The sequence below is a fragment of the Oncorhynchus gorbuscha genome, linkage group LG10 (genome assembly GCF_021184085.1).
Source record: "Oncorhynchus gorbuscha isolate QuinsamMale2020 ecotype Even-year linkage group LG10, OgorEven_v1.0, whole genome shotgun sequence".
Classification (NCBI taxonomy): domain Eukaryota; kingdom Metazoa; phylum Chordata; class Actinopteri; order Salmoniformes; family Salmonidae; genus Oncorhynchus; species Oncorhynchus gorbuscha.
This window is the reverse complement of record NC_060182.1, coordinates 62,177,782-62,195,281: the sequence shown is the minus strand read 5'-3', so window position 1 is coordinate 62,195,281 and position 17,500 is coordinate 62,177,782. Positions and strand designations below refer to the sequence as shown.

The 17,500-nt window shown below is 40.7% G+C and overlaps 1 protein-coding gene across 4 annotated transcripts in view; it reads left to right on the top strand.

Annotated features, from left to right (window-relative positions):
* Window positions 1-17,500, top strand: part of LOC124046328 (estrogen-related receptor gamma) — a 307,265-nt gene that overhangs the window by 202,540 nt on the left and 87,225 nt on the right. The gene's annotated exons all lie outside the window — the stretch shown is intronic.

The window sequence follows — 17,500 nt, the reverse complement described above, 5'->3', positions numbered from 1 at the left end:
CTCCTCACCTGCTGGGAAAGGGGTGGACTCTTGTTTTTGTAACTGTTTTATAGGCAGTAAGAACCAGGCTAAATGACATTGAGAAGTCGAAGGAAGAGTATTCTGCTGTATCGGGTGAATGTCTTTAGTATATCAATGTAAAAGAAGTAGGGGACAGAAACATACACTTTCACATACAGTGAGAAAGTCATGCAATTATAAAGACTGCTAGCTTAAAGGACAGAGAGAGGCTGGAAAAGGAGAAAAGAAGAGGGGTTGAAGAAAGAGAGAACGAGAGCGAGAGAGGTAGGGAAAGAGGACAGGTAGGAGAGAGACAGAGAGAGGAAGAGAGAGAGAGAGAGAGAGAGAGGTAGGGAAAGAGGACGGGTAGGAGAGAGATAGAGAGAGGAGGAGAGAGAGAGAGAGAGAGAGAGAGAGAGAGGCAGAGTGGGCATTACAGTGTAAACCTGATTATGGTGGAATGTGAATTAGATTTGGTAGCAGATGGTGGTTTTGAAGGTGTAAGATGCTTTGCGAGCGTAGCGAGGCGAGGGGGAAGAGGGATAGAGGAGGAGGGGGAGGAAAAGAGGAGGGGGGTAGCAGGAGCAGCTTGCAACGTTTCTTCTCTTCTTGATGGACGGGTATAAATCACGACAATCCCGTCCTGACAGCCAATTTCCTCAATCTGATCTGGTTAAAGACGCGGCCAGGCCCACTTCTCACCCCAAACCACCACCGCAACGCCCCACCAACCGACCCAACCAACGCCATTTTACTGCCTGCACATTCACCTTTCCCTCCCCCTCTCTTTTCTCCCCTTCTCCCTCCCTCCTCCTTTCATTTCTCATTTTCTAGCCCTGTCATTTTCTGAGAATAAAATCCTCTTTTACCATCTGTTTAATAAAATGTGTTTTTTAATCCGGACAAGTTTTTTCAAAACTTATTTTATTATAGTTATGTGCAATTTCATTTGATCCCACGCCTGGTTTATCCTTATCTCTGTGTGTGTGTGTGTGTGTGTGTGTGTGTGTGTGTGTGTGTGTGTGTGTGTGTGTGTGTGTGTGTGTGTGTGTGTGTGTGTGTGTGTGTGTGTGTGTGTGTGTGTGTGTGTGTGTGTGTGTGAGAGAGAGAGTTAAAGAGATGAGAGCGTTATCAGAGTCCTGTAGTTCAGGAGTTTTTCTCCTTATTGAAAAACAGCTAAGCTTATTTGCCATGTCAGCGAGGGTCTGTGTGTCAGTGAAAGTTTGGAGGGGTTACTGCACCCCTAATGCTCCCCGATAACACCGCTAATCCACACACACACACACACACACACACACACACACACACACACACACACACACACACACACACACACACACACACACACACACACACACACACACACACACACACACACACACACACACACACACACACACACACATATTTTTGTGTTTATTTTTCATTCTCCATTGTTCAATTTCATATTGTCTTGTATGGTGTTGTGTTGCGGTGAGTTTTTAAGAGCTGCTCTTACAGCACTGCTCTCTCTGAGTGTTGCTTTCACCTGGTCTAGATAACACAACACAACACACACACACACACACACACACACACACACACACACACACACACACACACACACACACACACACACACACACACACACACACACACACACACACACACACACACACACACACACACACACACACACACACACACACACACACACACACACACTGACGTGATAAAGATAGTGTATGGTTGAAGCACAGTACTGGCTCTACAGGAAAATGACCTAAATCATCAAGATTCTCATCTGAGAGAGAGAGATCCAGGGGCTGTCACACAGAGTCGGCAGTAACACACACACACACACACACACACACACACACACACACACACACACACACACACACACACACACACACACACACACACACACACACACACACACACACACACACACAGCCACATCTGTTGAGGATCGGACCACCTCGACAGGCCTGTCCTCTCTTATACGGAAGTGAACGAGAACCCGCTTCTCTCATATCTGCTCCCATTACACACCCCATGTTCAACAACATCACCTCAGCTGAAATAACTACACTACATCTATCATTCACATTGACATGTGTATTTCAAGCAGACAAAGTGGTATCATAATTGTTCTTTAGTGGAACATTTTGGGATGATCATGCAAAAATAATTTATATATTTATTACTTAAAAAAAAATCTTCATAATTTGGTATTATGTATTTATAATATTAACCCGCAGTGATGCAGCCCTAATGACATTTGGTTGCAAATCAAATTAAAATAATTTCTTATGAAAAATGGATGTGATGAAAATAGCTAGGAAGGGGTAACAAACATTTATCGTAGTAACACAATGGTAAATCTGTAGTGTTATTGAAGTTGCCACAGCTGGAGTAGTACCCTGGTGGTAATCCTCGTTTGATCTATGCAGGTTAGGAACCACAGGCCTCCGACGGGTGTCACAATCATTACCGTCCCCACTGCTAGGCTAGCGTGTCCCACCTAGTGCTTAAACAGTATGTGTCGCATTTATTACGGTCCCCTCTGTTAGCTTGTCTAGTGTAGCGTGAGCCTCTAAGAGATGGCTTTACTGCCGTGCGGCCCATTGGCCAAATGTGTTTTTGCCATTATCACATTGATTGCATGTAATCAGTGGGTTTATTCTGCAGCTGACAGAGTGAATGACTACTTTCCCAGCCTGTAATGTTATAACAATTGATCTTGCTGCCTCGCCGGGAGACAGTTTAGATTCACTGGCTCTCCTCTTGTTATTTCTTATTCCTCCTCAGACAGAAACAATTGTAATCATCCACCCACTAGGATACACACACCAGGCCCAGCGAGGAACCAATGGCCTTTTACCCAGAATTCACCCGAACAGGAAGCCAGTGTTTCTTACCCATAATTCTCCAGAAGAGCAAAGTGCTCCCTTCGATCGATGTTAAGAACGAACAAACCGACAGTGGCTCGATGCTCGAGAGACAGCAGGATTCAGATTGTAGCTTAAGGGAGGAGGAGAAAAAAAATGACTTGAGGGGGTGAAAAAAAGCAATTGAGTATTGTGATGAAGTCATCCTATTCACGCAGCCCAACTATAGACATGTAAATGCATTGGCTCTCTTTATTTCCCAGCGTTGACCATATCTAGATAGAAATGTGAAAGCTTTTTTTTTTTTTGCTTATTGGACTTTGTTTCCTTATCTGTGTGGCGGGAGACACAATGCTCTGATGAAATGGTTTCTACCTGACTACTCTGTCAGCACTTATTCTACCTTATAGAGACGTGCTGTATGTTCAAGTGGCCATCCCCTTCCCTCCACCTCCTCTTCTTATTCTCTCCTCCTCTTCATCTTCGCTCCTCCTCTTCTTCTCTCCTCCTCTTCATCTTCGCTCCTCCTCTTCTTCTCTCCTCCTCTTCATCTTCGCTCCTCCTCTTCTTCTCTCCTCCTCTTCGTCTCTCCTCTTCTTCTTCTCTCCTCTTCTTCTTCGCTCCTCTCCTTCTTCTCTCCTTCTCTTCGCCTCTCCTCCCCTTCTTCTCTCCTCCTCTTCGCTCCTCCTCTTCTTCTCTCTCCTCTTCTTCTCTCTCCTCTTCTTCTCTCTCTCTCCTCCATCAGATCAGTCCCCTCCAGAGGATAACGGAGAGAAAAAATGACAGACAGAGAAAGTGAAGAAATCAAAAGGGAGAGACAGAGAGTAGAGAAGTGTAGGTCAGCCCTCCTCGACGACTGCATCTAATACAATGATTGCATGTTTGTCCCAGCAGTTGTCTGAACAGTGAATCAGTGGCCCTGTTCGAATGACACCTTGTCATGTCAGAGTGGCCCACCAACACCCCTACACAGACGCATACACACACCACTACTGCTCTCCTGTTGATTTCCCCACGCCTCGCTTCGGCAAGCCAGGCAAAAAGACAGGAAGAGTGAGAGACAGAGAAAATAACAGGTGAGAGCTGAGGGAAAAAAGAGGGACAGAAAGAGGGTCATCTGTTTATTTTGTGTACCCCTCGGAGGGGGGTACAGTAAAATGAAGGTGAATGAAGGTGTAACCTTTAGTAAAAGGAAGGTGAATGGAGGTGTAACCTCTAGTAAAAGGAAGGTGAATGGAGGTGTAACCTCTAGTAAAAGGAAGGTGGGTGGAGGTGTAACCTATCGTAAAAGGAAGATGAATGGAGGTGTAACCTCTCGCAAAAGGAATGTGAATGGAGGTGTAACCTTTAGTAAAAGGAAGGTGCTTGGAGGTGTAACCTCTAGTAATAGGAAGGTGAATGGAGGTCTAACCTCTAGTAAAAGGCAGGTGAATGGAGGTGTAACATCTAGTAAAAGGAAGGTGCTTGGAGGTGTAACCTCTAGTAATAGGAAGGTGATTGAGATGCAACATTTAGTAAAAGGTAACCTCTAGTGAATGGAGGTGTAACATCTAGTAAAATGAATCTGAATGGAGATGTAACCTCTAGTTCAAAGGTGATTGGAGGTGTAACCTTTAGTAAAAGGAAGGTGATTGGAGGTGTAACCTCTAGTAAAAGAAAGGTGAATGGAGGTGTAACCTTTAGTAAAATGAATCTGAATGGAGATGTAACCTCTAGTTCAAAGGTGATTGGAGGTGTAACCTCTCGCAAAAGTAAGGTGAATGGATGTGTAACCTTCAGTAAAAGGAAGGTGAATGGAGGTGTAACTTTTAGTAAAATTAAGGTGAATGGAGGTGTAACCTTCAGTAAAAGGAAGGTGAATGGATATGTAACCTCTAGTAAAAGGAAGGTGACTGGAGGTGTAACCTTTATTAAAAGGAAAGTGAATGGAGGTGTAACCTTTAGTAAAAGGAAGGTGAATGGAAGTGTAACCTTCAGTAAAAGGAAGGTTAATGGAAGTGTAACCTTTAGTAAAAGGAAGGTGAATGGAGATGTAGTCTCTCACACAAGGAATGTGAATGGAGGTGTAACCTTTAGTAAAAGGAAGGTGAATGGAGGTGTAACATCTCGCAAAAGGAATGTGAATGGAGGTGTAACCTTTAGTAAAAGGAAGGTGATTGGAGGTGTAACCTCTAGTAAAAGGAAGGTGAATGGAAGTGTAACCTTTAGTAAAAGGAAGGTGATTGGAGGTGTAACCTCTAGTAAAAGGAAGGTGAGTGGAGGTGTAACCTTTAGTAAAAGGAAGCTGAATGGAGGTGTAACCTCTAGTAAAAGGAAGGTGAATGGAGGAGTAACCTCTCGCAAAAGGAAGTTGAATGGAGGTGTAACCTCTAGTAAAAGGAAGGTGAATTGACGTGTAACCTATCATAAAAGGAAGGTAAATGGAGGTGTAACCTCTCGTAAAAGGAATGTGAATGGAGGTGTAACCTTTAGTAAAAGGAAGGTGATTGGAGGTGTAACCTCTAGTAAAAGGAAGGTGAATGGAGGTGTAACCTTTAGTAAAATGAATCTGAATGGAGATGTAACCTCTAGTTCAAAGGTGATTGGAGGTGTAACCTCTCGCAAAAGTAAGGTGAATGGATGTGTAACCTTCAGTAAAAGGAAGGTGAATGGAGGTGTAACTTTTAGTAAAATTAAGGTGAATGGAGGTGTAACCTTCAGTAAAAGGAAGGTGAATGGATATGTAACCTCTAGTAAAAGGAAGGTGAATGGAGGTGTAACCTTTATTAAAAGGAAAGTGAATGGAGGTGTAACCTTTAGTAAAAGGAAGGTGAATGGAAGTGTAACCTTTAGTAAAAGGAAGGTGAATGGAGGTGTAACCTCTCACACAAGGAATGTGAATGGAGGTGTAACCTTTAGTAAAAGGAAGGTGATTGGAGGTGTAACCTTTAGTAAAAGGAAGGTGAATGGAGGTGTAACATCTCGCAAAAGGAATGTGAATGGAGGTGTAACCTTTAGTAAAAGGAAGGTGATTGGAGGTGTAACCTCTAGTAAAAGGAAGGTGAATGGAGGTGTAGCCTTTAGTAAAATGAATCTGAATGGAGGTGTAATCTCTAGTACAAGGAAGGTGTTTGGAGGTGTAACCTCTCGCAAAAGGAAGGTGAATGGAGGTGTAACCTTTATTAAAAGGAAAGTGAATGGAGGTGTAACTTTTAGTAAAATTAAGGTGAATGGAGGTGTAACCTCTAGTAAAAGGAATGTGAATGGAGATGTAACCTTTAGTAAAATGAATCTGAATGGAGGTGTAACCTCTAGTTCAAAGAAGGTGATTGGAGGTGTAATCTCTCGCAAAAGGAAGGTGAATGGATGTGTAACCTTCAGTAAAAGGAAGGTGAATGGAGGTGTAACGTCTCGTAAAAGGAATGTGAATGGAGGTGTAACCTTTAGTAAAAGGAAGGTGAGTGGAGGTGTAACCTCTCGCAAAAGGAATGTGAATGGAGGTGTAACTTTTAGTAAAATTAAGGTGAATGGAGGTGTAACCTTTAGTAAACGGAAGGTGAATGGAAGTGTAACCTTTAGTAAAAGGAAGGTGAATGGAGTTGTAACCTCTCACAAAAGGAATGTGAATGGAGGTGTAACCTTTAGTAAAAGGAAGGTGATTGGAGGTGTAACCTCTAGAAAAGGAAGGTGAATGGAGGTGTAGCCTTTAGTAAAATGAATCTGAATGGAGGTTTAATCTCTAGTACAAGGAAGGTGATTGGTGGTGTAACCTCTCGCAAAAGGAATGTGAATGGATGTGTAACTTTTAGTAAAATTAAGGTGAATGGAGGTGTAACCTTCAGTAAAAGGAAGGTGAATGGATATGTAACCTCTAGTAAAAGGAAGGTGAATGGAGGTGTAACCTTTATTAAAAGGAAAGTGAATGGAGGTGTAACTTTTAGTAAAATTAAGGTGAATGGAGGTGTAACCTTCAGTAAAAGGAAGGTGAATGGATATGTAACCTCTAGTAAAAGGAAAGTGAATGGAGGTGTAACCTTTATTAAAAGGAAAGTGAATGGAAGTGTAACCTTTAGTAAAAGGAAGGTGAATGGAGGTGTAACCTCTCACAAAAGGAATGTGAATAGTGGTGTAACCTTTAGTAAAAGGAAGGTGAATGGAGGTGTAACCTCTAGTAAAAGGAAGGTGAATGGAGGAGTAACCTCTCGCAAAAGGAAGGTGAATGGATATGTAACCTCTAGTAAAAGGAAGGTGAGTGGAGGTGTAACCTCTAGTAAAAGGAAGATGAATGGAGGTGTAACCTTTAGTAAAAGGAAGCTGAATGGATGTGTAACCTCTAGTAAAAGGAAGGTGAATGGAGGTGTAACCTCTCGCAAAAGGAAAGGTGAATGGAGGTGTAACCTCTAGTAAAAGGAATGGGGAATGGAGGTGTAACCTCTCATAAAAAGAATGTGAATGGAGGTGTAGCCTTTAGTAAAATGAATCTGAATGGAAGTGTAACCTTTAGTAAAAGGAAGGTGAATGGAGGTGTAACCTCTCGCAAAAGGAAAGGTGAATGGAGGTGTAACCTCTAGTAAAAGGAAGGTGATTGGAGGTGTAACCTCTAGTAAAAGGAAGGTGAGTGGAGGTGTAACCTCTAGTAAAAGGAAGATGAATGGAGGTGTAACCTTTAGTAAACGGAAGGTGAATGGAAGTGTAACCTTTAGTAAAAGGAAGGTGAATGGAGGTGTAACCTCTCGCAAAAGGAAAGGTGAATGGAGGTGTAACCTCTAGTAAAAGGAAGGTGAATGGAGGTGTAACCTCTAGTAAAAGGAAGGTGATTGGAGGTTTAACCTCTAATAAAAGGAAGGGGAGTTGAGGTGTAACCTTTAGTAAAAGGAAGATGAATGGAGGTGTAACCTCTAGTAAAAGGAAGCTGAATGGAGAGGTAACCTCTAGTAAAAGGAAGGTGATTGAGATGCAACATTTAGTAAAAAGAAGGTGAATTGAGGTGTAACCTCTCATAAAAAGAATGTGAATGGAGGTGTAGCCTTTAGTAAAATGAATCTGAATGGAGGTTTAATCTCTAGTACAAGGAAGGTGATTGGAGGTGTAACCTCTCGCAAAAGGAATGTGAATGGATGTGTAACTTTTAGTAAAATTAAGGTGAATGGAGAAGTAACCTTCAGTAAAAAGAAGGTGAATGGAGGTGTAACCTCTAGTAAAAGGAAGGTGATTGGAGGTGTAACCTCTAATAAAAGGAAGGGGAGTGGAGGTGTAACCTTTAGTAAAAGGAAGCTGAATGGAGGTGTAACCTCTAGTAAAAGAAAGGTGAATGGAGGTGTAACCTCTCGCAAAAGGAAGTTGAATGGAGGTGTAACCTCTAGTAAAAGGAAGGTGAATGGAGGTGTAACCTCTAGTAAAAGGAAGGTGAATGGAGGTGTAGCCTTTAGTAAAATGAATCTGAATGGAGGTTTAATCTCTAGTACAAGGAAGGTGATTGGAGGTGTAACCTCTCGCAAAAGGAATGTGAATGGATGTGTAACTTTTAGTAAAATTAAGGTGAATGGAGGTGTAACCTTCAGTAAAAGGAAGTTGAATGGATATGTAACCTCTAGTAAAAGGAAGGTGAATGGAGGTGTAACCTTTATTAAAAGGAAAGTGAATGGAGGTGTAACTTTTAGTAAAATTAAGGTGAATGGAGGTGTAACCTTCAGTAAAAGGAAGTTGAATGGATATGTAACCTCTAGTAAAAGGAAGGTGAATGGAGGTGTAACCTTTATTAAAAGGAAAGTGAATGGAGGTGTAACTTTTAGTAAAATTAAGGTGAATGGAGGTGTAACCTTCAGTAAACGGAAGGTGAATGGAAGTGTAACCTTTAGTAAAAGGAAGGTGAATGGAGATGTAACCTTTATTAAAAGGAAAGTGAATGGAGGTGTAATCTTTAGTAAAAGGAAGGTGAATGGAAGTGTAACCTTTAGTAAAAGGAAGGTGAATGGAGGTGTAACCTTTAGTAAAAGGAAGGTGATTGGAGGTGTAACCTCTAGTAAAAGGAAGGTGAATGGAGGTGTAGCCTTTAGTAAAATGAATCTGAATGGAGGTTTCATCTCTAGTACAAGGAAGGTGAATGGAGGTGTAACCTCTAGTAAAAGGAAAGTGAATGGAGGTGTAACCTTTATTAAAAGTAAAGTGAATTGAGGTGTAACCTTTAGTAAAAGGAAGGTTAATGGAAGTGTAACCTTTAGTAAAAGGAAGGTGAATGGAGATGTAACCTCTCACAAAAGGAATGTGAATAGTGGTGTAACCTTTAGTAAAAGGAAGGTGAATGGAGGTGTAACATCTCGCAAAATGAATGTGAATGGAGGTGTAACCTTTAGTAAAAGGAAGTTGATTGGAGATGCAACCTCTAGTAAAAGGAAGGTGAATGGAGGTGTAACCTTTAGTAAAAGGAAGGTGATTGGAGGTGCAACCTCTAGTAAAAGGACGGTGAATGGAGGGGTAACCTTCAGTAAAATGAATCTGAATGGAAGTGTAACCTCTAGTACAAGGAAGGTGATTGGAGGTGTAACCTCTCGCAAAAGGAAGGTGAATGGATGTGTAACCTTCAGTAAAAGGAAGGTGAATGGAGGTGTAACTTTTAGTAAAATTAAGGTGAATGGAGATGTAACCTTCAGTAAAAGGAAGGTGAATGGAAATGTAACCTCTAGTAAAAGGAAGGCGAATGGAGGTGTAACCTCTAGTAAAATGAAGCTGAATGGGTGTGTAACCTCTAGTAAAAGGAAGGTGAATGGAGGTGTAACCTCTCGCAAAAGGAAGGTGAATGGAGGTGTAACCTCTAGTAAAAGGAAGGTGAATGGAGGTGTAGCCTTTAGTAAAAGGAAGGTGATTGGATGTGTAACCTTTAGTAAAAGGAAGCTGAATGGAGGTGTAACCTCTAGTAAAAAGAAGGTGATTGAGATGCAACCTTTAGTAAAAGTAAGGTGAATTGACGTGTAACCTCTAGTAAAAGAAAGGTGAATGGAGATGTAACCTCTAGTAAAAGGAAAGTGAATGGAGGTGTAACCTTTTGTAAAAGGAAGATGATTGGAGGCGTAACCTCTAGTAAAATTAAGGTGAATGGATGTGTAACCTTTAGCAAAAGGAAGGTGATTGGAGGTGTAATCTCTTGTAAAATGATGTTGAATGAAGGTGCAACCTTTAGTAAAAGGAAGCTGAATGGAGGTGTAAGCTTCAGTAAAAGGAAGGTGAATGGAGGTGTAACCTCTAGTAATAGGAATGTGAATGGAGGTGTAACCTCTAGTAAAAGGCAGGTGAATGGAGGTGTAACCTCTAGTAAAAGGAAGGTGATTGGAGGTGTAACCTTTTGTAAAAGGAAGCTGAATGGAGGTGTAACCTCTAGTAAAAGGAAGGTGATTGAGATGCAACATTTAGTAAAAGCAAGGTGAATTGAGGTGTAACCTCTCGCAAAAGGAAGGTGAATGGAAGTGTAACCTCTAGTAAAAGGAAGGTGAATGGAGGTGTAACCTCTCGTAAAGGGAATGTGAATGGAGATGTAACCTCAAGTACAAGGAAGGTGAATGAAGGTGTAACCTCTCGCAAAAGGAAGGTGAATGGAGATGTAACCTTTAGTAAAAGGAAGTTAAATGGAGGTGTAACCTCTAGTAAAAGAAAGGTGAATGGAGATGTAACCTCTAGAAAAAGGAAAGTGAATGGAGGTGTAACCTTTTGTAAAAGGAAGGTGATTGGAGGCGTAACCTCTAGTAAAATTTAGGTGAATGGATGTGTAGCCTTTAGTAAAAGGAAGGTGATTGGAGAGGTAATCTCTTGTAAAATGATGTTGAATGAAGGTGCAACCTTTAGTAAAATGAATCTGAATGGAGGTGTAACCTCAAGTACAAGGAAGGTGAATGAAGGTGTAATCTCTCGCAAAAGGAAGGTGAATGGAGATGTAACCTTTAGTAAAACGAAGGTGAATGGAGGTGTAACCTCTAGTAATAGGAATGTGAATGGAGGTGTAATCTCTAGTATAAGGCAGGTGAATGGAGGTGTAACCTCTAGTAAAAGGAAGGTGATTGGAGGTGTAACCTTTTGTAAAAGGAAGCTGAATGGAGGTGTAACCTCTAGTAAAAGGAAGGTGATTGAGATGCAACATTTAGTAAAAGGAAGGTGAATTGAGGTGTAATCTCTAGTAAAAGGAAGGTGAATGGAGGTGTAACCTCTAGTAAAAGGAAGGTGAATGGAGGTGTAGCCTTTAGTAAAAGGAAGGTGATTGGATGTGTAACCTTTAGTAAAATGAATCTGAATGGAGGTGTAACCTCAAGTACAAAGAAGGTGAATGAAGGTGTAACCTCTCGCAAAAGGAAGGTGAATGGAGATGTAACCTTTAGTAAAAGGAAGCTAAATGGAGGTGTAACCTCTAGTAAAAGAAAGGTGAATGGAGATGTAACCTCTAGTAAAAGGAAAGTGAATTGAGGTGTAACCTTTTGTAAAAGGAAGGTGATTGGAGGCGTAACCTCTAGTAAAATTATGGTGAATGGATGTGTAACCTTTAGCAAAAGGAAGGTGATTGGAGGTGTAATCTCTTGTAAAATGATGTTGAATGAAGGTGCAACCTTTAGTAAAAGGAAGCTGAATGGAGGTGTAAGCTTTAGTAAAAGGAAGGTGAATGGAGGTGTAACCTCTAGTAATAGGAATGTGAATGGAGGTGTAACCTCTAGTAAAAGGCAGGTGAATGGAGGTGTAAGCTTTAGTAAAAGGAAGGTGAATGGAGGTGTAACCTCTAGTAATAGGAATGTGAATGGAGGTGTAACCTCTAGTAAAAGGAAGGTGAATGGATGTGTAACCTCTTACAAAAGGAAGGTGAATGGAGGTGTAACCTCTAGTAAATGGAAGATGAATGAAGGTGTAACCTCTAGTAAAAGGAAGCTGAATGGATGTGTAACCTCTAGTAAAAGGAAGGTGAATGGATGTGTAACCTCTCACAAAAGGAAGATGAATGGAGGTGTAACCTCTTGTAAAAGGAAGATGAATGGAGGTGTAACCTCTCGTAAAAGGAATGTGAATGGAGGTGTAACCTCTAGTAAAAGGAAGGTGAATGGAGGTGTAACCTTTAGTAAAATGAATCTGAATGGAGATGTAACCTCTAGTACAAGGAAGGTGATTGGAGGTGTAACCTCTCGCAAAAGGAAGGTGAATGGATGTGTAACCTTCAGTAAAAGGAAGGTGAATGGAGTGGTAACCTTTATTAAAAATAAAGTGAATGAAGGTGTAACCTTTAGTAAAAGGAAGGTGAATGGAGGTTTAACCTTTTGTAAAAGGATGTTGATTGGAGATGCAACCTCTAGTAAAAGGAAGGTGAATGGAGGTGTAACCTCTAGTAAAAGGAAGATGAATGAAGGTGTAACCTCTAGTAAAAGGAAGCTGAATGGATGTGTAACCTTTATTTAAAATAAAATGAATAAAGGTGTAACCTTTAGTAAAAGGAAGGTGAATGGAAGTGTAACCTTTAGTAAAAGGAAGGTGAATGGAGGTGTAACCTCTCACAAAAGGAATGTGAATGGAAGTGTAACCTTTAGTAAAAGGAAGCTGAATGGAGGTATAACCTTGAGAAAAAAGGAAGGTGATTGAGATGCAATCTCTAGTAAAAGGAAGGTGAATTGAGGTGCAACGTTTTGCAAAAGGAAGGTGGTTGAAGGTGTAACCTCTAGTACAAGGAAGGTGAATGGAGGTGTATCCTCTCGCAAAAGAAAGGTGAATGGATGTGTAACCTTTAGTAAAAAGAAGCTGAATGGAGGTGTAACCTCGAGTAAAAGGAAGGTGATTGAGAGGCAATCTCTAGTACAAGGAAGGTGAATGGAGGTGTAACCTCTCACAAAAGGAAGGTGAATGGATGTGTAACCTTTAGTAAAAGGAAGCTGAATGGAGGTGCAATCTCGAGTAAAAGGAAGGTGAATTGAGGTGTAACGTTTAGTAAAAGGAAGGTGATTGGAGGTGTAACCTCTAGTACAAGGAAGTTGAATGGAGGTGTAACCTCTCGCAAAAGGAAGGTGAATGGATGTGTAACCTCTCGCAAAAGGAAGGTGAATGGATGTGTAACCTTCAGTAAAAGGAAGGTGAATGGAGTGGTAACCTTTATTAAAAATAAAGTGAATGAAGGTGTAACCTTTAGTAAAAGGAAGGTGAATGGAAGTGTAACCTTTAGTAAAAGGAAGGTGAATGGAGGTTTAACCTTTAGTAAAAGGATGTTGATTGGAGATGCAACCTCTAGTAAAAGGAAGGTGAATGGAGGTGTAACCTCTAGTAAAAGGAAGATGAATGAAGGTGTAACCTCTAGTAAAAGGAAGCTGAATGGATGTGTAACCTTTATTAAAAATAAAATGAATAAAGGTGTAACCTTTAGTAAAAGGAAGGTGAATGGAAGTGTAACCTTTAGTAAAAGGAAGATGAATGGAGGTGTAACCTCTCACAAAAGGAATGTGAATGGAAGTGTAACCTTTAGTAAAAGGAAGCTGAATGGAGGTATAACCTTGAGAAAAAAGGAAGGTGATTGAGATGCAATCTCTAGTAAAAGGAAGGTGAATTGAGGTGCAACGTTTTGCAAAAGGAAGGTGGTTGAAGGTGTAACCTCTAGTACAATGAAGGTGAATGGAGGTGTATCCTCTCGCAAAAGAAAGGTGAATGGATGTGTAACCTTTAGTAAAAAGAAGCTGAATGGAGGTGTAACCTCGAGTAAAAGGAAGGTGAATGGAGGTGTAACCTCTCGCAAAAGGAAGGTGAATGGATGTGTAACCTTCAGTAAAAGGAAGGTGAATGGAGTGGTAACCTTTATTAAAAATAAAGTGAATGAAGGTGTAACCTTTAGTAAAAGGAAGGTGAATGGAGGTTTAACCTTTAGTAAAAGGATGTTGATTGGAGATGCAACCTCTAGTAAAAGGAAGGTGAATGGAGGTGTAACCTCTAGTAAAAGGAAGATGAATGAAGGTGTAACCTCTAGTAAAAGGAAGCTGAATGGATGTGTAACCTTTATTAAAAATAAAATGAATAAAGGTGTAACCTTTAGTAAAAGGAAGGTGAATGGAAGTGTAACCTTTAGTAAAAGGAAGGTGAATGGAGGTGTAACCTCTCACAAAAGGAATGTGAATGGAAGTGTAACCTTTAGTAAAAGGAAGCTGAATGGAGGTATAACCTTGAGAAAAAGGAAGGTGATTGAGATGCAATCTCTAGTAAAAGGAAGGTGAATTGAGGTGCAACGTTTTGCAAAAGGAAGGTGGTTGAAGGTGTAACCTCTAGTACAAGGAAGGTGAATGGAGGTGTATCCTCTCGCAAAAGAAAGGTGAATGGATGTGTAACCTTTAGTAAAAAGAAGCTGAATGGAGGTGTAACCTCGAGTAAAAGGAAGGTGATTGAGAGGCAATCTCTAGTACAAGGAAGGTGAATGGAGGTGTAACCTCTCACAAAAGGAAGGTGAATGGATGTGTAACCTTTAGTAAAAGGAAGCTGAATGGAGGTGCAATCTCGAGTAAAAGGAAGGTGAATTGAGGTGTAACGTTTAGTAAAAGGAAGGTGATTGGAGGTGTAACCTCTAGTACAAGGAAGTTGAATGGAGGTGTAACCTCTCACAAAAGGAAGGTGAATGGATGTGTAACCTCTCGCAAAAGGAAGGTGAATGGATGTGTAACCTTCAGTAAAAGGAAGGTGAATGGAGTGGTAACCTTTATTAAAAATAAAGTGAATGAAGGTGTAACCTTTAGTAAAAGGAAGGTGAATGGAAGTGTAACCTTTAGTAAAAGGAAGGTGAATGGAGGTTTAACCTTTAGTAAAAGGATGTTGATTGGAGATGCAACCTCTAGTAAAAGGAAGGTGAATGGAGGTGTAACCTCTAGTAAAAGGAAGATGAATGAAGGTGTAACCTCTAGTAAAAGGAAGCTGAATGGATGTGTAACCTTTATTAAAAATAAAATGAATAAAGGTGTAACCTTTAGTAAAAGGAAGGTGAATGGAAGTGTAACCTTTAGTAAAAGGAAGGTGAATGGAGGTGTAACCTCTCACAAAAGGAATGTGAATGGAAGTGTAACCTTTAGTAAAAGGAAGCTGAATGGAGGTATAACCTTGAGAAAAAAGGAAGGTGATTGAGATGCAATCTCTAGTAAAAGGAAGGTGAATTGAGGTGCAACGTTTTGCAAAAGGAAGGTGGTTGAAGGTGTAACCTCTAGTACAAGGAAGGTGAATGGAGGTGTATCCTCTCGCAAAAGAAAGGTGAATGGATGTGTAACCTTTAGTAAAAAGAAGCTGAATGGAGGTGTAACCTCGAGTAAAAGGAAGGTGATTGAGAGGCAATCTCTAGTACAAGGAAGGTGAATGGAGGTGTAACCTCTCACAAAAGGAAGGTGAATGGATGTGTAACCTTTAGTAAAAGGAAGCTGAATGGAGGTGCAATCTCGAGTAAAAGGAAGGTGAATTGAGGTGTAACGTTTAGTAAAAGGAAGGTGATTGGAGGTGTAACCTCTAGTACAAGGAAGTTGAATGGAGGTGTAACCTCTCGCAAAAGGAAGGTGAATGGATGTGTAACCTTCAGTAAAAGGAAGGTGAATGGAGGTGTAACGTTCAATAAAAGGAAGGTGAATGGGGGTGTAAGGTGAATGGATATGTAACCTCTAGAAAAGGAAAGTGAATTGAGTGGTAACCTCTAGTAAAAGGAAGGTGAATGGAGGTGTAACCTTTATTAAAAGGAAAGTGAATGGAAGTGTAACCTTTAGTAAAAGGAAGGTGAATGGAGGTGTAACCTCTAGTAAAAGGAAGGTGAATGGAGTTGTAACCTCTAGTAAAAGGAAGGTGAATGGAGGTGTAACTCTAGTAAAGGAATGTGAATGGAGTTGTAACCTCTTGCAAAAGGAAGCTGAATGGAGGTGTAACCTTCAGTAAAAGGAAGTTGAATGGAGTTGTATGGAGGTGTAACCTTTAGTAAAATGATGTTGAATGGAGGTGTAACCTCTAGTAAAAGGAAGGTGAATGGAGGTGTAACCTCTAGTAAAAGGAAGGTGAATGGAGTTGTAACCTTTAGTAAAATGAATCTGAATGGAGGTGTAACCTCTAGTACATGGAAGGTGAATGGAAGTGTAACATTCCGTAAAGGAAGGTGAATGGAGGTGTAACCTTTATTAAAAAGAAGGTGAATGGAGGTGTAACCTTCAGTAAAAGGAATGTGAATGGAGGTGTAACCTTCAGTAAAAGGAAGGGGAATGGAGGTGTAACCTTCAGTAAAAGGAAGGTGAATGGAGGTGTAACCTTCAGTAAAAGGAAGGTGAATGGAGGTGTAACCTTTAGTAAAAGGAAGGTGAATGGAGGTGTAACCTTTAGCAAAAGGAAGGTGAATGGAGTTGTAACCTTTAGTAAAATGAATCTGAATGGAGGTGTAACCTCTAGTACATGGAAGGTGAATGGAAGTGTAACATTCCGTAAAAGGAAGATGAATGGAGGTGTAACCTTTATTAAAAAGAAGGTGAATGGAGGTGTAACCTTCAGTAAAAGGAATGTGAATGGAGGTGTAACCTTCAGTAAACGGAAGGTGAATGGAAGTGTAACCTTCAGTAAAAGGAAGGGGAATGGAGGTGTAACCTTTAGTAAAAGGAAGGTGAATGGAGGTGTAACCTTCAGTAAAAGGAAGGTGAATGGAGGTGTAACCTTCAGTAAAAGGAAGGTGAATGGAGGTGTAACCTTTAGTAAAAGGAAGGTGAATGGAGGTGTAACATTCCGTAAAAGGAAGTTGAATGGAGGTGTAACCTTCAGTAAAAGGAAGGTGAATGGAGGTGTAACCTTCAGTAAAAGGAAGGTGAATGGAGGTGTAACTTTTAGTAAAAGGAAGGTGAATGGAGGTGTAACATTCCTTAAAAGGAAGGTGAATGGAGGTGTAACCTTCAGTAAAAGGAAGGTGAATGGAGGTGTAACCTTTAGTAAAAGGAAGGTGAATGGAGGTGTAACCTTCAGTAAAAGGAAGGTGAATGGAGGTGTAACCTTTAGTAACAGGAAGGTGAATGGAGGTGTAACCTTCAGTAAAAGGATGGTGAATGGAGGTGTAACCTTTAGTAAAAGGAAGGTGAATGGAGGTGTAACCTTTAGTAAAAGGAAGGTGAATGGATGTGTAACCTTCAGTAAAAGGAAGGGGAATCGAGGTGTAATCTTTAGTATAATGAAGGTGAATGGAGGTGTAACCTTCAGTAAAAGGAAGTTGAATGGAGGTGTAACCTTCAGTAAAAGGAAGGTGAATGGAGGTGTAACCTCTAGCAAAGGAAGGTGAATGGAGATGTAACATTCTGTAAAAGGAAGATGAATGGAGATGTAACCTTCAGTAAAAGGAAGGTGACTGGAGGTGTAACCTTTAGTAAAAGGAAGGTGAATGGAGGTGTAACCTTTAGTAAAAGGAAGGTAATTGGAGGTGTAACATTCCGTAAAAGGAAGTTGAATGGAGGTGTAACCTTCAGTAAAAGGAAGGTGAATGGAGGTGTAACCTTCAGTAAAAGGAAGGTGAATGGAGGTGTAACCTTTAGTAAAAGGAAGGTGAATGGAGATGTAACATTCCTTAAAAGGAAGGTGAATGGAGGTGTAACCTTCAGTAAAAGGAAGGTGAATGGAGGTGTAACCTTTAGTAAAAGGAAGGTGAATGGAGGTGTAACCTT